Here is a 24,033-nt window from a genome sequence, read left to right on the forward strand (position 1 = left end):
GATTTTTACCACAAATGTCTTGTTAAAAACCTTCTACATACAGTATTACAAAAATATAACCCATCTGCTTAACCAGTAACACAGCACTTCCTTTTGCCTTTGCTAAAGCACTCAAGTACTGTAGCTAGCGCCACTCTCCCTTGACACATGACATGAGTCATGCTAATTACCAATGCTTCATTTCCTGCAGATGGGCCATTCCTCAAGCAGCTTTCCCACCTTCACACTCTGGCCTCAGATTTGTGGAGAACAAGATGTCTTTAGGTATCGCCTAGCTAACAACCCATTTTAAGTAAAATCAAATCAAATCAAGCTTTATTTATACAGCACACTTCAGACATGGAATGCAACACAATGTGCTTCCCAGGAAAGCAAACAAATACAAATAAATTAAAATAATAACTGCTGTCCGTCTGATCTTGGTCAGTACCCGTGCTGCAGCATTCTGTATGATTTGCAGTTGACCAATGGTTTTCTTGGGTAGACCAGACAGGAGAGCATTGATGAGTCTCTCTGTATCAGCCCGAGAGAGAATTTTAGTCACATTCCTAACTTTTGGTCACATTCCTAACTTTTGATTCGGAATTGAGTTCAGAATCTAAAATGACATCTAGGTTTTTTACCTGGTGTTTTATCTTTACTGCCCATGACTTAAAATCTGCAGCCATATTCTCTCACTGTGCTAAGGCTCAGTGAGGACCACTTTAAGCTGTAGACTCCACCAAAACTCACGGACAAGGCAAGGAGTGCATTAATCGGAGAGGCAACAAAGAGATCAAAGATAACCCTGAAGGAGCTGCAATAATCGCTTAGAGACCAACACAACCCAAAGAGCTATTTGCCATGTTGTGTAGTCAACAGATGTCAGGATAGCATTATAAATATTCACATACCTTTGATGATCTTCATCAGAATGCACTCCCAGGAATCCCAGTTCCACAATAAATGTTTGTTTTGTTCGATGAAGTCCATAATTTATGTCAAAATACATCCTTTTTTTAGCGCGTTTAGCCCAGTAATCAAAATTAATGAAGTGCGATCACTAGGTGCAGACGAGATGTCAAAAAGTTCCGTTACAGTCCGTAGAAACATGTCAAACGACGTATAGAATCAATCTTTAGGATGTTTTTAACGTAAATCTTCAATAATGTTCCAAATGGAGAATTCCTTTGTCTTCAGAAATGCAATGGAACGCAGCTAACTCTCTCACGTGAACGCGCCTGGTCAGCTCATGGCTCTCTGGCAGACCTCTGACTCATTCCCCTCTCATTCGCCCCCACTTCACAGTAGAAGCCTCAAACAAAGTTCTAAAGACTGTTGACATCTAGTGAACGCCTTAGGAAGTGCAACATGACCCCATTTCCACTGTATCTTGGATAAGCAATGAGTTGAAAAACTACAAACCTCAGATTTCCCACTTCCTGGTTGGATTTTTTATCAGGTTTTTGCCTGCCATATGAGATCTGTTATACTCACAGACATCATTCAAACAGTTTTAGAAACTTCAGACTGTTTTATATCCAACTCTTCTAATAATATGCATATCCTAGCATCTGGGCCTGAGTAGCAGGCAGTTTACTCTGGGCAGGCTTTTCATCCGGACGTGAAAATTCTGCCTCATGCCCAAGAGAGGTTAACAGTCTGATGGCCTTCAGATAAAAACTGTTTTTCAGTCTCTCGGTCCCAGCTTTGATGCACCTGTACTGACCTCGCCTTCTGGATGATAGCGGGGTGAACAGGCAGTGGTTCGGGTGGTTGTCCTTGATGATCTTTTTGGCCTTCCTGTGACATCGGGTAGTTGTAGGTATCCTGGAGGGCAGGTAGTTTTCCCCTGGTGATGCGTTGTGCAGACCTCACTACCCTCTGGAGAGCATTACGGTTGTGGGCGGAGCAGTTGCCGTACCAGGCGGTGATACAGCTCAACAGGATGCTCTCGATTGTGCATCTGTAAAAGTTTGTGAGTGTTTTTGGTGACAGGCTAAATTTCTTCAGCCTCCTGAGGTTGAAGAGGCGCTGTTGCGCCTTCATCACCATGCTGTCTGTGTGGGTAGACCATTTCAGTTTCTCCATGATGTGTACACCGAGGAACTTAAAACTATCCACCTTATCCACTTTTGTCCCGTCGATGTGGATAGGGGGTTGCTCCCTCTGCTGTTTCCTGAAGTCCATGATCATCTCCTTTGTTTTGTTGATTTTGAGTGTGAGGTTACTTTCATGACACCACACTCCGAGGGCCCTCACCTCCTCCCTGCAGGCCGTCTCGTCGTTGTTGTTTATCAAGCCTACCACTGTAGTGTCGTCTACAAACTTGATGATTGAGTTGGAGGCGTGCATGGCCACGCAGTCATGGTTGAACAGGGAGTCCTTGAGAGGGCTGAGAACACACCCTTGTGGGGCCCCAGTGTTGAGGATCAGCGGGTTGGAGATATTGTTTCCTACCCTCACCACCTGGGGGCGTTCTGCCAGAAATTCCAGGACCCAGTTGCATAGGGCGGGGTCGAGACCCAGGGTCTTGAGCTTAAAAACGAGTTTGGAGGGTACTATTGTGTTAAATGCTGAGCTGTAGTCGATGAACAGCATTCTTACATAGGTATTCCTCTTGCCCAGATGGGTTAGGGCAGTGTGCAGTGTGGTTGCGATTGCATCGACTGTGGACCTTTTGGGGCGGTAAGCAAGTTGGAGTGGGTCTAGGGTGTCAGGTAGGGTGGAGGTGATATGATCCTTGACTAGTCTCTCAAAGCAATTCATGATGACGGAAGGGAGTGCTACGGGGCGATAATCATTTAGCTCAGTTACCTTAGCTTTCTTGGAAACAGAAACAATCGTGGCCCTCTTGAAGCATGTGGGAACAGCAGACTGGGATAGGGATTGATTGAATATGTCCGTAAACACACCAGCCAGCTGGTCTGCGCATGCTCTGAGGATGCGGCTAGGGATGCCGTCTGGGCCGGCAGCTTTGCAAGCGTTAACAGCAGCCTTACGCTCATTTAACGCACGTTTTCCTCACTCATCCAAGGGGCTCTCCAGTTTGGATGTGGCCTTCATCAACTTTACTGGAGCTATGGCATCAATGGTTGCCCTTCATTTGCTATTAAAGTTATCAACTAAGTGATCACAAGAGAAAGGCAGAATAAAAGGTGGAGTATTGTTCATACACTCTATAAACTCTGTAGCAACTTCAGAGGTAAGATAGCGTTTCTTAATAATGCATTCAGTATTACCCTGACATGTGGGCAACTATGTAGTAAAACATACAGAGTGGTGATCAGATAAATCAACATCAACAATAGAGGATATGTCAATATAATTCCCCTTGGTAGTAACCAGGTCTAGAATATGGCTGTGGTTATGGGTGTGCCCAGTAACATGTTGGATAAAGTCCATAGAGCTCAAAAGATCCATAAATTCAATGGCCTTGGAGTCAGTCTCTTTGTCAACAGGAATATTAAAATCACCAAACACAATGATTTTATCATAGTTCTCAAGGAAAATGTACAATAGTTCAGAGAAATTAGTAAAGAAAGTGGGGCAGTGCTTTGGTGGCCTATACAGGGTTATAGCCAGCACAGGTGGCTGACATTTAAACAGTATAGCATGATGTTCAAAATACCCAAAGTCGCCAAGTGATATGTCCTTACAGCTGAAAGCATTAGTAAAAATAGAGTATGAAAAGCTGTAGTCCGGAGGGGAAGCTTCAATAAGTGCGGCACTACAGTCTGAAGACAGCCACAGCCAACGTTTTACTAGTGATTCCTCTTACATTTAAAAGAGCCATATTCTGCCTCGAGGTAGCCAATGGAATAACAACCAAATTACATATTAATGTTACAACAATGTTTTCTGACAGTCTTCAATCTATCAGAATGGTAGGAGATGACAGTTTGTAAAACCTCACTAGAAGGCAGAGTTAGAGGAACATAAATTTAGGTTACTCACACTAACCATAGTGCCATTTCTAGGGGAGCTGATATGCTTTTCCAGTCCTCTGTTGCTTATTCTGACAGGGAGGACTGGAGCACTACCAGACCCTGTCTGTCAGTCTCTAAAATGGTTTGCGATGTTGCTGGAAAAAAATCCTTGAACTGCTGTGGTTAGAGTGCTGGTTGCTCCCACAGAAATCAAAGATGTCACAAAAAGAGACATTCCTGTCCTTGCAAAGTTTCTTTTGGCACTTGTTTAGGCCAAAGAGTCAGCTGAAACTTTCTGAACCCCTTTGGTAGCATGGGAGGAGAAAATTCTTCTCTTCCCTCTGCTAGCGAGGGTCAGTTCCTCAGATCGCCTAAAACTATCAAGGCTCAGGAGAACACCCAGATGCAGACAGTTTCGAAGTAACAAAAGTTTATTACAGAAACAGGGGGGCAGGCAAACAACAGGTCAAGGGCAGGCAGAGCTCAGTAGTCCAGAGCGGAGTCCGAAAGGTACAGAACGGCAGGCAGGCTCAGGGTCAGGGTCAGGGTCAGGGCAGGCAGAATGGTCAAAACTGGGAAAGCTGGAAAGCAGGAACTAGAGAAAGACAGGACCATGAGAAAAACACTGGTAGGCTTGACCAAACAAAACGAACTGGCAACAGACAAACAGAGAACACAGGTATAGGTACACTGGGGATAATGGGGAAGAAGGGTGACACCTGAAGGGGGGTGGAGACAAGCACAAAGACAGTTGAAACATATCAGGGTGTGACAAAAAAATGAAAGTCGTTAAAAACTATGTGAGTGACGATGGTGTCAATATTGGAGTAGTTGGCCAGCACCGTGGGCAGGAGAGAGTTGATGTCATGGACACGGGCTCCTGGGTGACAGTGCAGGCAGCCCAAAATCTCTCACCATCAAGCTGCCCATAATGAAGGTGATAGTGATGGAATCCGATGGGCAAGCTACCTGCTGTACTGTGTGGAAGGGTGCCACTGGGCGGCCACTGGCTGTTGGTATACACTCAGGATCCGTGCTGTCTCCCGGGGCTGGTAGGTCTGTCTCAAGCGTGGCAAAGCTGTTTGATAGCTGGATCGGATCTTCTAGAATTGATGGGTGGCCAAACTTCCTCCCCGATCTCCTACGCCTGTGTCCAATCTCCCATGGGGCCGTGGAGTAGAGCTGAACATCTGTCCGTAGTATTGGGACAGATCAACGCCGCCCGAGTCATCGACAGCTTTGCTATATGAAGCTTTTAAAACTGAGATTCGGTTTGCTTGGGTTACAGCAAGGTTGGTGTACTTAGAAAGCAGGTTTTCCTTTTCTTGCAGCCGAGATAACAGACAGAGGATCTGTTCCCTAAGATGGTGATGAAATTAGGGCAGACAAATCCCTGTCCATTTTCCAGTTCCATCTCATCTTCATCTTGTGTGGACATCATCTCACACCTGAAGCATTTGTGCCCAGCCGTGGATAAAACACTTTTGGGCTAGCCTGCTCCATTTTCATGATGGCTAGCAACTAACTGCTACTTAACAGGAATCTGGGATACAAACTTGCGCTCCCAGTCGTAAAAAGGCTGACCGCTTTGTGGAATCTGTAGAAATACAAACTTTAGCTATGATTAAAAATTATATAATGAAAACGATTTAATAAAAGCAACAAGTTGAGGATAGACAATACATTGTTCTTTTGCTCGCTCTGATGAAATCTGTCGCATCGCACTCCGAGAGAGAGCTTTTTGTAAGAGAGTCTGATTGGAGGTTGTGGTTATTACATCCCATACGGTTCTCCGTCTTTTCCTCTTTTCCATTTCAATGTATTTCCATGTCCTTGAAGCCATCAGGGATCTTCACAGCCTTGCTGTCTGTATTAGGTACCTTGTAAAGTCTTGTCAGAGTTCCTTGGCGTGGTGATGTTGTAAACATTTATATTTAGAATGGGTTTTGCTTGCGCATTTTTGTTTTTTTTAGGGAGGGATGTAAGTGGTACATGTGTATGTACTGTATGTATGTGTGTTGGTGAGGCAGGTAAATTAGAGATTCCACGTGAGGTTTGTGGGGTTAACCTCTGAATAATTGCTCAGCTGCAGGGCCATCAGTTGTGGTGACAGCACGCTACTGCTATTTTGCAGCTGCTCTCTTTAGCAGGACCAATATGATACAATTCAATTGGCCTTCCACCCACATACCAGAGCACTTAAAATAGTTATATTTTCTCAGGCTTCGTATACTGTCAAAACAACACACATGGGAGCATTGTGTCTCCTATGTATTTTGAATCCAAACAATATTAGGTTAGTTTGAAGACTGGCGAAACAGAATAGTGTCAGGCTTGAAACAATGCACTTGTGAGCTACACAGCAGGTCTGAGAGAATGCAGTGTGGATGGCACATAAACAAAGCTACACAGCAGGTGTGAGAGAATGCAGTGTGGATGGCACATAAAAAAAAGCTGAGGCTATCCATAGCCTGTCAAGCCACTGAGACATTACCCAGATTCAACAAGAAGCCCTCTCTATTTCTCCTCACCTCGTCTGTTATTTTTAATATGAGGGTTTTATCATTTCACCAGATGGACATTTGTGCTTCTGCAAAAATGCTTCTGTTGCTTTTCCTTAGAGCACCATTGACATCATAGATAATTGGAATTGATCAGCCATGCTTTCCCTTAAATGTGGGATGCAGGGTGCCAGCGCAGGAAATCTCCACAACCTCTGGGCATGCATGCAGCCAGCCAGGCAAGACACAGGCCACGGCTGCCCTGGAGAAATGCCAGGACCCTAGTCTCCTGGTGGCCAGCCCAGAGCAGGAACCCCACGACTTGGCAAACACACATATAGACATACAGTAGAAAGACACACACACACACACACACACACACACACACACACACACACACACACACACACACACACACACACACACACACACACACACACACACAGACACACAGACACACAGACACACAGACACACAGACACACAGACACACACACAGCACAAAGACACACAGACACACACATATGCAATAGGAAGAAACACTCATCCAAAATGGTAAAAAGGCATGGGGGTGGGGGGGGGCTGAAATGTTGTCCGGAATATCTTCGTACCTTAATGATGCATTTGTCCTCCTCTGTGGTGAGTTGAATGTTTGCAGGAAATGCGTCTCGACCAGACGTCTATGGGGGAAAAAAGAGACAGAGGCAGGTTTCCCCTGAGAAGCTCTCCTGTTTTCTCTGGCAATGGCGAAGAGAACAGATGAGGTCTAGAGATGAGGAGAGGAGAGGAAAAGAGAGGTGGGTGGAGGTAGAAAGAACAGCCTTATTCGCTGCATGCAATCTTACTATTTGCTCTCATAAAAGAGCTTAGGCCTGTGGTGCAAGCAGGAGAGAAGACATTGTCTCTTTCTCCTCCCGAGTGACACTTGAATAGCCCTGTAGCATTCAGGGGTTGCAGGTGAAGCAATTGATTTCATGGTATCTTCTGTGACGAGACCAACCATTGTCTCAGCGTGGGGGTCCAGAAGAGGCCATGCGACAGATTGCCATCCTTGAGTTTATTCTGAACTGTTTTACAAATTCGCCGGAGAAGACACAGAAAGAACAGGTCCTTTTGAAGAGACCTCATGTGGTATTCCCCTCAGAGTTTGTTCCTCTCATGGGTCAATTTGAATTGGTAAATGAGCCCCTACCCCCACCCCGCTTGACATTTGAAAGTATCTGAGTGTACCATGTGAAGCTCGAGCACTGAGCGAGTCCTGGATGAACTTTTGAACCCGTTACCTCGCCATTCTCCTCAGTGGCTGGATGTGAACTCTCACTGCCTTTGTGTGCTTTGCTGAAGACGGAATCTGTGAGGTTGGACTTTCACTGAACTTTTCTCATTATCCTAATGCCCTTCCCCCTCTCCCTCTCCCCCTTCCACCACCACTGTTGCCTTCTCCTTCCCAGACAATCCATACCACACCACAAGCATATCGACTGGAACATGGAGAGCTGCAGTTACCCCATGTGGAGCCAAGACCAGATCAAAACCACATCCACACAAACAGGCTAGCTCAGCACAGACGCACAGGGAAGAACACCAACGCACTGGGATAACACAGACGCACACACATGCATGCACATGCACACAGACAGGCGCACATGCACACATACACACAAACGGTGAAGTACACAAACAAACACACAGACACACACACACACACACAAACGTACACACACACATACACACACACACACAAACGTACACACACAACAGGAGATAGGTGGGTGACTCACATACAGTGAAGCAGAGTGCACAGTGCGTGCCTCTATGATGATGATCTAGGGTAACCATCACATAGAGTATTACATTTTAACGACAACCTGATGCAGGATTAGGTTGTAATAAGTCACACATAAGATTCCACAGACTTGGGTTTCAAGTCTTGCCCAAACACCTGGGCCTGTATATTAGGCACCAAGAAGCAGCTGGGAGATTTTGGTTAGAAACTGATTAGACGCTGGCCCGTTCTTTTAGCCTGTTTCGGAGAGACTCTTGTCTCTTAACTCCAGAATGCTGCCATCACGCTGCAAAGTTTCAGGGTGGAAACTGAGATGGTTCTAGAGTCATTACCCTTACTAAATGGGTTCAAATGTTTCCCTATGCAGTGGGATGCCTCCACTAGGCCTTCTTGATATACTGGGGCACTATTGTTTCTTGGTCACGCCAACTTTTTTTGCTGTTGAGTAGATGCTTTGTGAGTTGACTATTCATCCAATTCATTATTGACTAATGTTATTGAAGAAGTTGATCTGTATGTGTTCAGGTATCTTCCAAAGCTTGTAAAACAAATATTGGATTGTAGTCAGCCTAGAACGAGGCCATAAAATGACGTGCAGCGATTCATCTTTCTCATGGAGTTTGATTCCTTTTCTACTACAGGTGTATGATTGAAATTTAGCTCTACAACACATATTTAGAAACCAGTTACAATGCGATATCCACATGATCAAACACAAGTTAACCCGTAGCTGCAAATAAACATGGTCAACTGATAAACTGTATGGCTAAAACCAAACCTCTGAACTTGTAACAAGATCAAAAACACATATGATCCAGAACCCTATGTTACCTGTCACCTAACAAGAAGTCAAAGATGCGTGTGTGCCCAGTTTAGAGCTGGGATACTGCTCTGACAATTTAATTATGTACAGGTAACTGCCAAAATAATGTAAACACTGGAGTGAATGAAGGATACAAAGTATATTAAAAGCAGGTGCTACTACATGGGTGTTTTTCCTGAGTTAATTAATCAATTAACATCCCATCACCCCATGCTTAGGGTCATGTATAAAAATGCTGGGCAGGTCATTATTTTAGCTACCATGGCTATTCCTCATAGGATGACAATGCCCCTATCCACAGGGCACGAGTGGTCACTGAATGGTTTGATGAGCATGAAAACGATGTAAACCATATGTCATGGCCGTCTCAGTCACCAGATCTCAACCCAATTGAACACTAATGGGAGATTCTGGAGTGGCGCCTGACACAACGTTTTCCACCAGCATCAAATAGAACACACAAATGATGGAATTTTGCGTGGAGGAATGGTGTCGCATTGTAGAATCTACGCCAGGTGCTTAGAAGCTATTCAGTCTTGTGGTGGCCCTATTAAGACACTGTATGTTGATGTTTCTTATACTTTGGCAGTTACTTGTAGGCTATGAGCAGCTATGTACAGTCTGCAATTTAGGGGAGATGTAGAATTAACAACAGTTTTGTACTGATCTCAGAGTAACCTTCTTTAAAAAAAAAAAAGCAATAACAGTAGTGATGAAGAAGAACTTGAACGGCTATTCAGGAAACAGGTGTTCCTGGTTGTACATTTTACTTCCAAAGCTTGGAAGATGGAACAACATAAGTCGTCAAATTGAAAGGTTTTTGTCTTGTGTTTCAATTGGTTTTATTTCAGTAGAAACGCAAATGTGTACATGTAGCCATACACCCACTGGGCACAGACATCAATTCAACGTCTATTCCACATTGGTTCAACGTATTTTCATAGAAATGACGTGGAACCAACATTGATTAAACCAGTGTGTGCCCATTGGGTGCATAAAGTATACAAGTATGATCAGGTTATTTGCACACAACAAATACATGTGGATTTTGAAGATGCATGACATCATCATAAAATCAAGCAATGTTAAAATGCTTCTAGCCCAGCTAACAATTGGCATACAGGTATCGCCGAACCCTTATACAAAAAGGATTTGTCATTGAAAATGTTGTACATTCAAAGAAAATATAACCAATACAAATAGTATCCAATTACTTTCCAATTGAATAGCTTAGTCAAGTGTAAGGTCTTTGTTATCGCTGCATGTAATTTTATGGCCTCGTTCCAGGCTGACTAGATCTCACAAAACCTGGATAGATGTTAAACATATCGACTTACTGCATGAGATGATCTAGCAATATAAAAGACATGGTTACAATCAATCAATCAGACATTTAGGTCTATCTGAGGGTTGACTTGTTGCATATAGCATTTGAAGTGTTTGCATGTGTAAGCTAACAGGTTTCAAATCTGGGTCAAATAGAGACCTCATTATTGTATTAGTCCACTGAGTTCACACGCATTCACACACCCTTAGCCCAGCTGACACGGCTCCTCATCAACAAGCGAGCCAATTGAGGCCAACATGACGTGGAGCCCTCCTCCCTCCTCTTCCCTGCTCTCCACAGTAAAACAATTAAGCTGTTTACTGGGTGAGGGATATCCGTCGAGCTACCCCGCAAATTGGTCTCCAGTGAGGGGCCCATTCCCCGGCAGTGCGGCCGGACAGCTGGAGGTGCTGGCGGAAGCCGATGTGCTCGGACCATCTGGAAAAAGTAGCAGGATTCCAAGGCTGACGACGAGGTGAGGAAAAGTGCTTTCCCCTCTGCGCTTGCCGGAGCTGTGATTTGTACCGTGACGTTTTGCATCGAAGGAGCTGCTCTTTCTCACAGCAGCCCTTTCTGACATCATTCACCTCCGATATATCTCTTTCTGTCTCACTTTCTGTCTCTCTTTCCGTGTCAATGTGTGTTAAACAACACTACAGGTCACATTTTAACTCTTCCAAATAGGAACTCCCAACCACTGATATATGGGCATGTTTGTACCAGGTGTTCTAGAAAGCAGAAATATTGACATCCTTAATCAGTAGTCCTACTCTGAGATGATTTTAAACACAGGCCCTGGGTCTGTATCAACCCTCTTCGTCTCAAACCCAGAGGGTGACTCATTTTGGAAACCAGAAGCAGGGGCCTCTCAACTCCCATCAGGATGAGATGGCGAGTGACGGGGCCAGGCTCAGAGGAGTTTAAGTGTGTGAAAATTGTGCAGCGATAACAGCTTTTGGGAACATGTCCACGGATTCCTTGTAAAAAATATAATAATAATAAAATAAATAAATGTGTTGCCAGGCACTGGTCTCTCAAACCCTAAACAGGGGCACATCATCCGTCATCCCACACTCTGCTCATGTAGCCATTGTCTAATGGCATCAGTTCCTTTTTTAAAATCTTATCACTGACAGAAGATTGGAATAAAATCATTATGTTAAAGGCCGGTTATTTCAACATCCTAACCCTGTCACTTTGTTTGGTAGGATGGGGCTCTGAAAATCATTCTCAAATGAATAGACAGAGCATGCCAGTGCCAGCATCTTGTATTATGTCCATTTAGATGGAACAATGTGTTTATTCACTGTTGTGTTGTTTTTACAGCTATAATGATGCTCTTGCCACTACTGCAGGTCACTAGAACGCAAGCTGCCACTATGCTGTTTTGAAATGTACACACCTTGTGGAAAATAGGCACCAGCGTACCACAGAATATACATATTCTTTTAACTACCATAACTTTTTAAATTGCAGTTTAGAAACTAAATCAGCGGTAACAGTTCCTTTTCTGTTAGCTTAATCCAAAACAAATAAAGACTGACGCATGAAGAATTTCCACTTCCTGTACTCAGTCCAATCAAAAGACATCCATCTCCATCGCCATGGCAGATGCAGCACAATGATGATGTCAAAGTATCAATCTGGGCCGGGGTTCCCATATTCAGTCAGTGTCTGTTAGACCTGTAAGACCATAGAGGGACTAAAAATGTATTTTCGGTGAGTATTGTATTACTGATCCACTATAGTAAGAAGACAGCTTCTCTTCCCAAACTTAAATGTAACTGTCATTTTATGTGATGAATCGTAATACCCTTGGGGGGTCAATGGATGTCGACCCACAATAATTAAGACTGCATGATATACTGTAGGTCTGATTAAATTCAGAAAAAAGTAATTCCCCTGGACTTCCTTAGAATTCCTTCCCAACGCCTTCTAAGCTCTGCATATTTTCCTGAACACAGAGCTGGAGAGATCTTGGCACAGACCTCTACATATTTCCCTGAACACAGAGCTGAAGAGATCTTGGCACGGAGCTTATTTTAATCAGAAACTTCTGACTCTATTTAATTAAGTTGGACCGAGAAGAGAGATTTTGCAAGAGTATACTGCAATGAAGCCTTGCCAGTTTTGGTATTACAGTAATCCATTCAAAAGTGCTGCAGAATTAGTGTAGTTGGGCGGAATTACAAGAGATTAAGTATTTTTGTTAAGACGTACCGCTAATTAAGACTATTGTTGAAACTTGGAAGTTAACACTTTTTTTGAGAAACATGTGTATTGGAGTACTTTGCCTATTAGACGCTCTGGATATAGGCAAAGCTAATTAAGGATGCTCCTATCATTCAAACCTCAACTGTATTTTTTGTGGGACAATTTTATTTGTAGTATATACTGAAGTGAAAAGGGAAAAGGAGCTTTCCTGTCAATCACAATGCAACCTTCAGCTGAACAGGCAGACCTAAGTCTCATGACTTCTAGGAAAAACTTGCCATAAAGAAGAACTTCATGTATGTTCCAAAGTTGGAAACGGGTCTACAGTATAATATACAGAGGATGTTAGAGGACAGATTATCCCCGGGATTATGTTTATCTATGGATTAAATTATCCATTTGTCCTGGGGCAAGGAGGAACTCCTACTGCAGTGGGCTAAATCAGGGTCACACAGAGTGTTTCTTGGAAGTCTGAAACACATTTACTTTGAAACAAAAGTATACACCTCACACATATGGTTATGGATTTAAAAAAAGAAGACACCTGTACCTTGTCAGATATAGAGTTGAAATGTATTACATTTTGAGTTTGCATACCAAAATTACACTTCATATACATCACAGAAGACTGAAATATAACAAAACAGTTTGACATAGAAACACAGAATTGTATGCAGTTTTTCATTTAAATAATATTTATTAATTATGAAATTATGATCAAAATGAATAACATTCCACCCATGAGGCTACTAGAATGTGATTTGGTCATTTGACGGCAGGAAGTGTAGGCCTATAGCTAGAGCTGTATATTATTGTTGGTTGAGTTTTTGTATTTGGCTAAGATTAGTAATATTAGTAATAGATTAGTAAGATTAGTAATACACTCAGAAATAGGGTCCCCAAAGGTTATTTGGCTGTCCCCATAGGAGAACCGTTTTTGGTTACAGGTTCCACGTAGAACCCTTTGTGGAAAGGGATAACTATATACAGAACAGAATAGCCTCAGTTCGTCGGGGCATGGACTCTACAAGGTGTCGTTCCACAGAGATGCTGGCCCATGTTGACTCCAATGCTTCCCACAGTTGTGTCAAGTTGTCTGGATGTCCTTTGGGTGGTGGACCATTCTTGATACACACAGGAAACTATTGAGAAGGAAAACCCCGTTGCAGTTCTTGAAACAAACCAATATGCCTGGCACCTACTGTACTACCATACCGCGTTCAAAGGCACATATTTTGTCTTGCCCATTCACCCTCTGAATGGCACACATACACAATCCATGTCTCAATTGATTCAAGGCTTTAAAATCATACTTTAACCTGTCTCCTCCCCTTTATCTACACTGATTGAAGTGCATTTAACAAGTGACATCAGTAAGGGATTGTAGCTTTCACCTGGATTCACCTGGTCAGTCTATTTTATGGAAAGAGCAGGTGTTCATAATGTTTTGTACACTCAGTTTATGTCAGGGATAGGGCCTAACTACTCTATGCATGAATACATATTCTGGGAAAATGGAACATACTGAAATATAGGGTTAATGTCATGATATTGAGAATCAATGAAGTAGGTTGAAACAATCATAATATTGCCTTGTTTATTATAAATATGCTTTAATTTAAGAAACTTAAAGGTCCAATGCAGCAGTTTTTATCTCAAAATCAAATCATTTCTGTATAATAATGACGTATCTTACTGTGATTGTTTTCAATTGAAATAGTAAAAAAGAAACCAAAATTGCTTCTTAGCAAATGGCCATTTTCCAAGCAAGATTTTTCTTAGGACTGTCTGGGAGTGCTCTCAGTGGGGAGAGGATTGAAAACTAGCTGTTATTGGCAGAGAGGTTTGGTCTATTAACCAATTTACAGCCTGGAGTTGATACCAGGCAGGCCAAAACTCCATCCCAGCAAAACATGCTGAAATTTCAGGCAGTATTTTCAAACAACTCCTACACTAAAATGGCATTATCATAATTTCACAGCATTATTCCAACCTTATTTGAAAGTATTTATAAAACACAGTCAAGTCACGTTTTTGACTGCACTGGGCCTTTAATTGTTGTCCGGATAATACTGCCCTCTGCAAAAGTCATTAGCCAGCAACAGCCATGAGTGTCCCTACAGTCATAAAAACATAGTAGAAAGGAAGGGCTTATTGTAATACCAGATTAATGGTATGTTATGATAAGATAGCCAATTATCAACACAAATTAGACGCAAAGACCCCTGGGGGAGAGGTAGGCTACAGTCTGCTGCTGGGCCGAGACTGCTTCCTCTGTCACCACAGCAACAAGTAAGCAAAGCTGTCCTTCATTTCAGAAGTCCACATTGTTATTGTTTCCCTTTTAAATGAGAAACCTTACATACTCCCGTCTTGTATTGAGTACCTGGCTTTTATTCATTGACAAGTACCTGTGTGTTTAAACGTATTGCATTTTTAGAAACAAAAGTTAGGTCATTAAATAATGCTAAATATCTTAAGTATACAGTAAGTTATCTTCTCCCACGAAGAGAAGACTTCGAACAACTTTACATGGAAGTTTAAATGTCTTTTTAAGTGGTTGTGGTGTAATTGCCTATCATAAAGTGAAATGTTTACTTTAGAGCAAATGCATTTTAATGTCGAAGGCTACAAAGTGATATTCTGAGCTCACTTGAAAAGCAGGAATGGAAACCACTTGTCAGACATTCCTTTTGCTCAGTGGTGTACCATTTTGTTGGTTTGTGACCTGGCTATATTATGTTGTTAAGGATTATCTTGTCTGTCTACGTAATTTAGAAATTGTCGTATAGCTTCACAGCCCTAATTTTCCAGTGTAAGCAGTTCCCTCTCGTCTGCAGTGATTTAAGCAGTTCCCTCTCTTCTGCAGTGATGTAAGCAGTTCCCTCTCGTCTGCAGTGATTTAAGCAGTTCCCTCTCTTCTGCAGTGATGTAAGCAGTTCCCTCTCGTCTGCAGTGATTTAAGCAGTTCCCTCTCTTCTGCAGTGATGTAAGCAGTTCCCTCTTCTGCAGTGATTTAAGCAGTTCCCTCTCTTCTGCAGTGATGTAAGCAATTCCCTCTCTTCTGCAGTGATTTAAGCAGTTTCATTTTCTTCTGCAGCGATTTAAGCAGTTCCCTCTCTTCTGCAGTGATGTAAGCAGTTCCATCTCTTATGCAGTGATGTAAACAGTTCCCTCTCTTCTGCAGTGATTTAAGCAGTTCCCTCTCTTCTGCAGTGATTTAAGCAGTTCCCTCTCTTCTGCAGTGATTTAAGCAGTTCCCTCTCTTCTGCAATGATGTAAGCAGTTCCCTCTCTTCTGCCCATAGAATTTATTCTGAGACTTTCCAAGGCTATTCCTGAGTAAAATTGTGCTTGATATATACTCTGTAAAAATGTAAATTGTCATGTACAGTTAAGTAAATACTAAATGCCAATGAAATGCCACATGCAGGCATAGCACAGTACATAACATACACTTCCCATGTGTAGTACCTCAACTTTAGAGTTCATCTACATTTATACCAATGGATCTGTTGAGTGCTGGAGATTTCAAGTTGAAGATTCTTAGGCTGAGTCATCGTTTCCACATGTACAGTATGTGATCCCCCTTCCCAGCAAGGAGTGCTGTACAAGCACCTACTCATTATGTGGGTTGACTATCTTCACACGCTGACGAGCAGTGTAGGTAATTGAACCACCATCCTGTTTATATGGAGTTTCAAACAAAGTTGGGTAAAGGATTTGCAGACCTCGTGCAATCAACCACAGGTTCATGTGGATTTTGGCTCTTACAATCACTTTTATTCTGTCTTCAGTCACCTTTTCACTTTTCCCTCTGCTCCTACCCCCATCTTCTATGTACACCATGTTAGCTGTCAACTGAAAGTCATTAAAATCCTATTTCGTAAGAATGCTTTGTGCATCAAGTCAATACTACTTAATTGGTTACAAATGCAGGATATTAAGTGCCCAATATAGGTGTCAATTGAAAAATGCAAAATGTCAAAAAGCTTGTTTGACTTAAAAAATTAGATGCGGCAGAAGTTCCCTTTCCTCAATGAATGTTCTGCATTTCTGAACAAAGGCCTTTGCTTGCACCGTATCGAATGGCCATCAAAACCAAATAAGTTACTGGTATGATAACAAAGGTATTGTATCAGACCCATGCTGGTTTTATGTTCTTATTTCATAACATGTACAGTGCCTTGCAAAAGTATTCACCCCCTTGGCGTTTTCCCTATTTTGTTGCATTACAACCTATAATTTAAAGGGATTTTCATTTGGATTTCATGTAATGGACATACACATAATAGTCCAAACTGGTGAAGTGAAAATTAAAAAATTACTTGTTTAACCTGTTTGGGCTTCAGGGGCAGTATTGAGTAGCCGGATAAAAGGTGCCCATTTCAAACGGCCTCGTACTCAATTCTTGCTCGTACAATATGCATATTATTATTACTATTGGATAGAAAACACTCTCTAGATTCTAAAACCGTTTGAATTATATCTGTGAGTAAAACAGAACTCATTTTGCAGCAAACTTCCTGACAGGAAGTGGAAAATCTGAAATCGATGCTCTGTTCTAGGGCATGCCTATTAATGTCCTTGATATTTATTAGTATAGATGCACTTCATACGTCTTCCACTAGATGTCGACAGGCAGTGAGAGAAGAAATGGAGTGTGTAACTTGATCTGGGGTCGAACAAAAGCTCTTTGTATGACGTGTCACCAGTTTCCTGTTTTCTGGAGAGCGCGTGAAGGGACCTGGTTTTACCTTCTGTACAGCGGTCGTTATAGACGACTAATATCTCCGGCTTTGATTTTATTTGATACATGTGACAATATCATCGTAAAGTATGTTTTTTCAATATATTTTTATTAGATTATTGAAATTCTTTTGGGACGTTAGGCGTGTTGCGTTGTGTGCCTTTGTTCAGGAAGGAGAGCTTCGAGCCACTTTGCTATCTTTCCGTGCTAATTGACTGGAGAAGAGGACATTCTAAATCCAAACAACGATTGTTCCCGACAAAGGACCCCTTGTACAACATTCTGATGAAAGATCGTCAAAAGTAGGACCCATTTTATGATGCTATTTCATATATCTGTCGAACATGTGAAATAGTCGTTTGCGCCCAGATTTTGGGTACTCTCTCGCTATACCTAAGCTGGATGTCGTAATGAAGTTATTTTTAGAATTCTAACACAGCGATTGCATTAAGAACTAGTCTATCTATCATTTCCTATACAACATGTATTATTTTGTAACGTTTATGTATAGTTATTTGGTCAGAATAGTTGAGTGTCATAAAAATATCCGCACATTCTGGGAAAAAGCTGCTACGTTAGCACAATGTATAACCACTGATTTCAGCTCTAAATATGCACATTTCGAACAAAACGTGTATGTATAACCTGATGTTATAGGACTGTCATCTGATGAAGCTTATCAAGGTTAGTCAAAAATGATATATCTTTTGCTGGTTTATTCGCTATCGCTAACGTGCCTATTGCTATCGCTAACGTGCCTTGATGAATGAATGCGGTAGTGTGGTAGGCTATTGTAGTAAGCTAATATAATGCTATATTGTGTTTTTGCTGTAAAACACTTAAAAAATCGGAAATATTGCCTGGATTCACAAGATGTTTGTCTTTAATTTGATATACACCATTGATTTTTCAGAAATGTTTTATGATGAGTATTTAGGTATTTGACATTGGTGTCTATAATTACTCTGGCTGCTTCGGTCCTATTTGTGACGGTAGCTGTGATGGTAGCTGCAATGTAAAACTGATTTATACCTCAAATATGCAAATTTTTCGAACAAAACATAGATTTATTTTATAACATGTTATAAGACTGTCATCTGATGAAGTTGTTTCTTGGTTAGTTTGGTTGGTTCTTGGTTATTTAGGTTGGCTTTGTGCATGCTACCTGTGCTGTGAAAAATGTCTGTCCTTTTTTGTATTTGGTGGTGAGATAACATAAATATATGTGGTGTTTTCGCTGTAAAACATTTAAAAAATCGGACATGTTGGCTGGATTCACAAGATGTTTATCTTTCATATGCTGTATTGGACTTGTTAATGTGTGAAAGTTAAATATTTCAAAAAAATATATTTTGAATTTCGCGCCCTGCACTTGAAGTGGCTGTTGTCATAAGTGCCCGGCTTCGTGTTTGCAGCCCAAAGAAGTAAAAAAAATGAAATAAAAATGTTTTTTAAAAAGCGGCCGTCAAAGGAAGAACTGGACCAAAGCGCAGCATGGTAAGCGTACATATTCCTTTTTATTAAAAATTACGCCAACAAAAACAATACAAAAAAACCGTGAAGCTTAAGGGCTATGTGCCACAAACAAAGTTAACTTCCCACAACGAAAGGAGGGAAAAAGGGCTACCTAAGTATGGTTCCCAATCAGAGACAACGATAGACAGCTGTCCCTGATTGAGAACCATACCCGGCCAAAGTACAAAATCATAGAAAAACAAAACATAGAATGCCCACCCCAAATCACACCCTGACCAAACCAAATAGAGACATAAAAAGGCTCTTTAAGGTCAGGACATGACAGTACCCCCCCCCCCCCCCAACGGTGCGGACTCCGGCCGCAAAATCTGAACATATAAGGGAGGGTCTGGGTGGGCATCTATCCGCGGTGGCGGCTCAGGCGGGACGCAGACCCCGCTCCACCACTGGCTCACCCCACTTTGGTAGCACCTCTGGTGCGGGGACCCTTGTCGCCGACCCCGGACTGGAGACCCTCGTTGCGGGCCCCGGACTGGGCAACCTCGTCGCCGACCCCGGACTGGGCACCCTCGCTGCGGGCCCCGTACTGGTCACCCTCGCTGCGGGCCCCGGACTGGGAACCCTCGTTGCGGTCCCAAGACTGAGCACCCTCGTTGCGGGCCCCGGACTGGGCACCCTCGCTGGAGGCTCCGGACTAGGGACCGTCGCTGGAGGCTTCGGACTGGAGACCTTCCCTGGAGGCTCTGGACTGGAGGCCGTCGCTGGAGACTCCGGACTGGAGGCCATTGCTGGATACTCCGGACTGGAGACCGTCGCTGGAGGCTCCGGACTGAAAAACGTCGCTGGAGGCTCCGGACTGGAGGCCGTCGCTGGAGGCTCTGGACTGGGGGCCGTCGCTGGAGGCTCTGGACTGGGGGCCGTCGCTGGAGGCTCCGGACTGGAGGCCGTCGCTGGAGGCTTCGTGCCATGGATCATCACTGGAGGCTTCGTGCCATGGATCATCACTGGAGGCTTCTTGCCATGGATCATCACTGGAGGCTTCTTGCCATGGATCATCACTGGAGGCTTTGTGCCATGGATCATCACTGGAGGCGTCTTGCCATGGATCATCACTGGAGGCTTCGTGCCATGGATCATCACTGGAGGCTTCTTGGCATGGATCATCACTGCAGTGAGGAGACTTAAGGGCAGTCTGGTACGTGGAACTGACACATGGCTCACCAGGATGGGGAGACATACAGGAGGCCTGGTTCTGGCAGCAGACACAGGACTCACCAGGCTGGGGAGACATACTGGAGGCTTGGTTCTTGGCGCTGGCACCGGATACACTGGGTCGTGGAGGTGAACTGGAGTTCTCGAGCGCAGAGCTGGCACAACCCGTTCTGGCTGGATGCCAACTTCCACCCGGCACATGCGGGACGCTGGCACAGAGCACACCGGCCTGTGAATGCTCACTCGAGACACCGTGCGCATCACCCCATAACACGGTGCCTGACCAGTCACATGCTCCCCACGGTAAGCACGGGGAGTTTGCTCAGGTCTCCAACCTGACTCAGCCAAACTCCCCGTGTGCCACCCCCCAAAACTTTTTTGGGACTGCCTCTCGGGCTTCCTTGCTAGCCGTGTACGTGTCGTCGCCTCCATTCTCCGGTATCCCTCCTCGCACTGCTCAATTGAATCCCAGGCGGGCTCTGGCACTCTCTCTGGGTCGACCGACCACCTCTCTACCTCCTCCCATGTTGTCTCATACTCCTGGCCACGCTGCTTGGTCCTTTGGTGGTGGGAAGTTCTGTCACGGCCGTCAAAGGAAGAACTGGACCAAAGCGCAGCGTGGTGAGCGTACATATTCCTTTTTTATTAGAAATGACGCCAACAAAGCAATAAACAAAACAAAACAACCGTGAAGATTAAGGGCTATATGCCACAAACAAAGTTAACTTCCCACAACGAAAGGAGGGAAAAAGGGTATGACAGCTGTCCATGATTGAGAACCATACCCAGCCAAATCATAGAAAAACAAAACATAGAATGCCCACCCCAAATCACACCCTGACCAAACCAAATAGAGACATAAAAAGGCTCTCTAAGGTCAGGGCGTGACAGGTGCATGCATATGTATTCCCCTTTGCTATGATGCCCCTCAATAAGATCTGGCGCAAACAATTACATTCAGAAGTTACATAATTAGATAAATAAGTTCCACCTGTATGCAATCTAAGTGTCACATGATCTCAGTATACATACATACATACACCCGTCCTGAAAGGCCCCAGGGTCTGCAACACCATTAAGCAAGCGGCACTAACAAGCATGCGGCACTATGAAGACCAAGGAGCTCTCCAAACAGGTCAGGGACAAAGTTGTGGAGAAGTACAGATCAGGGTTGGTTATAAAAAAATATCTGAAACTTTGAACATCCCATGGAGCACCATTAAATCCATTATTAAAAATGGAAAGAATATGGCACCACAACAAACCTGTCAAGAGAGGGCCGCCCACCAAAACTCACAGACCAGGCAAGGAGGGAATTACTCAGAGAGGCAGCAAAGAGACCAAAGATAACCCTGGAGGAGCTGCAAAGCTCCACAGCGGAGATTGGAGTATCTATCCATAGGACCACTTTAAGCCGTACACTCCACAGAGTTTCCACAGCCCGTACACTCCACTGGGCTTTAGGGAAGAGTGGCCTGAAAAAAAGAAGCAAACATGTTTGGTGTTCACCAAAAGGCATGTGGGAGACTCCCCAAACATATGAAAGAAGGAACTCTGGTTAGATGTACCTAAATTGTAGGTTTTTGGCCATCAAGGAAAATGCTATGTCTGGCGCAAACCCAACACCTTTCATTACCCCGAGAATACCATCCCCACAGTGAAGGCTGGTCTGGCAGCATCAGGCTGTGGGGATGTTTTCCAGGGACTGGGAAACTGGTCAGAATTGAAGGAATGATGGATGGTGCTAAATACAGGGAAATTCTTGAGGGAAACCTGTTTCAGTCTTCCAGAGATTTGAGACTTCAAGGTTCAACTTCTAGCAGGACAATGACCCTAAGCATACTGCTAAAGCAACACTCGAGTGGTTTAAGGGGAAACATTTAAATGTCTTGGAATGGCCTAGTCAAAGCCCAGACCTCAATCCATTTGAGAATCTGTGGTATGACTTAAAGAGTTCTGTACATCAGCGGAACCCATCCAACTTCAAGGAATACCTAGGATAAAGCAATCCTTCTGCCCCCCCCCCCTTAAAAGATCTGATGCACTATTGTAAAGTGGCTGTTCCACTGGATGTCATAAGGTGAATGCACCAATTTGTAAGTCGCTCTGGATAAGAGCGTCTGCTAAATGACTTAAATGTAAATGTAAATGTAAACTTGAAGGAGCTGGAGCAGTTTTGCCTTGATGAATGGACAAAAATCCCAGTGGCTAGATGGGCCAATCTATAGAGACATACCCCAAGAGACTTGCAGCTGTAATTACTGCAAAAGGTGGCTCTCCAAAGTATGACTTTGGGGGGGGTGAATAGTTATGCATGCTCAAGTTTTCAGTTTTTTTGTCTTATTTCTTGTTTGTTTCACAATTAAAAATATTTTGCACCTTCAAAGTGGTAGGCATGTTGTGTGAATCAAATGATACAAACCCCCCAAAAATCTATTTTAATTCCAGTTTGTAAGGCAACAAAATAGGAAAAATGCTAAGGCGTGTGAATACTTTCACAAGCCACTGTAAATGGTCAGACAACACCTGGAAACACCCCTCCTCCTGGACTATGAGGACTGATGGAAAGACCCCTCCTCCTGGACTATGAGGACTGATGGAAACACCCCTCCTCCTGGACTATGAGGACTGATGGAAACACCCCTCCTCCTGCACTATGAGGACTGATGGAAACACCCCTTCTCCTCCTGCACTATGAGGACTGATGGAAACACCCCTCTCCTCCTGCACTATGAGGACTGATGGAAACACCTCTCTCCTCCTGAACTATGAGGACTGATGGAAACACCCCTCCTCCTGGACTATGAGGACTGATGGAAACACCCCTTCTCCTCCTGCACTATGAGGACTGATGGAAACACCTCTCTCCTCCTGAACTATGAGGACTGATGGAAACACCCCTCCTCCTGGACTATGAGGACTGATGGAAACACCCCTCCTCCTGCACTATGAGGACTGATGGAAACACCCCTTCTCCTCCTGCACTATGAGGACTGATGGAAACACCCCTCTCCCCCTGCACTATGAGGACTGATGGAAACACCCCTCCTCCTGAACTATGAGGACTGATGGAAACACCCCTCCTCCTGGACTATGAGGACTGATGGAAACACCCCTCCTCCTGGACTATGAGGACTGATGGAAACACCCCTCCTCCTGGACTATGAGGACAAATGGAAAACACCCCTCTCCTCCTGGACTATGAGGACTGATGGAAACACCCCTCCTCCTGGACTATGAGGACTGATGGAAACACCCCTCCTCCTGGACTATGAGGACTGATGGAAACACCCCTCCTCCTGGACTATGAGGACTGATGGAAACACCCCTCCTCCTGGACTATGAGGACCGATGGAAACACCCCTCCTCCTGGACTATGAGGACCGATGGAAACACCCCTCTCCTCCTGCACTATGAAGACTGATGGAAACACCCCTCCTCCTGCACTATGAGGACTGATGGAAACACCCCTCCTCCTGGACTATGAGGACCGATGGAAACACCCCTCCTCCTGCACTATGAGGACTGATGGAAACACCCATTCTCCTCCTGCACTATGAGGACTGATGGAAACACCCATTCTCCTCCTGCACTATGAGGACTGATGGAAACACCCATCTTTCACTGCACTATGAGGACTGATGGAAACACCCCTCTCCTCCTGCACTATGAGGACCGATGGAAACACCCCTCCTCCTGCACTATGAGGACTGATGGAAACACCCATTCTCCTCCTGCACTATGAGGACTGATGGAAACACCTCTCTCCTCCTGCACTATGAGGACTGATGGAAACACCTCTCTTCTCCTGCACTATGAGGACTGATGGAAACACCTCTCTCCCACTGCACTATGAGGACTGATGGAAACACCCATCTTCCACTGCACTATGAGGACTGATGGAAACACCTCTCTCCCACTGTACTATGAGGACTGATGGAAACACCCCTCTGGAAGGCAAGTAACCTAGTGGTTAAGAGCATTGGATCAGTAACTGAAAGGTTGCTGGTTCAAATCCCGAGCTGACTAGGTGGAAAA

The sequence above is a fragment of the Salvelinus fontinalis genome, chromosome 23 (genome assembly GCF_029448725.1).
Source record: "Salvelinus fontinalis isolate EN_2023a chromosome 23, ASM2944872v1, whole genome shotgun sequence".
NCBI lineage: Eukaryota > Metazoa > Chordata > Actinopteri > Salmoniformes > Salmonidae > Salvelinus > Salvelinus fontinalis.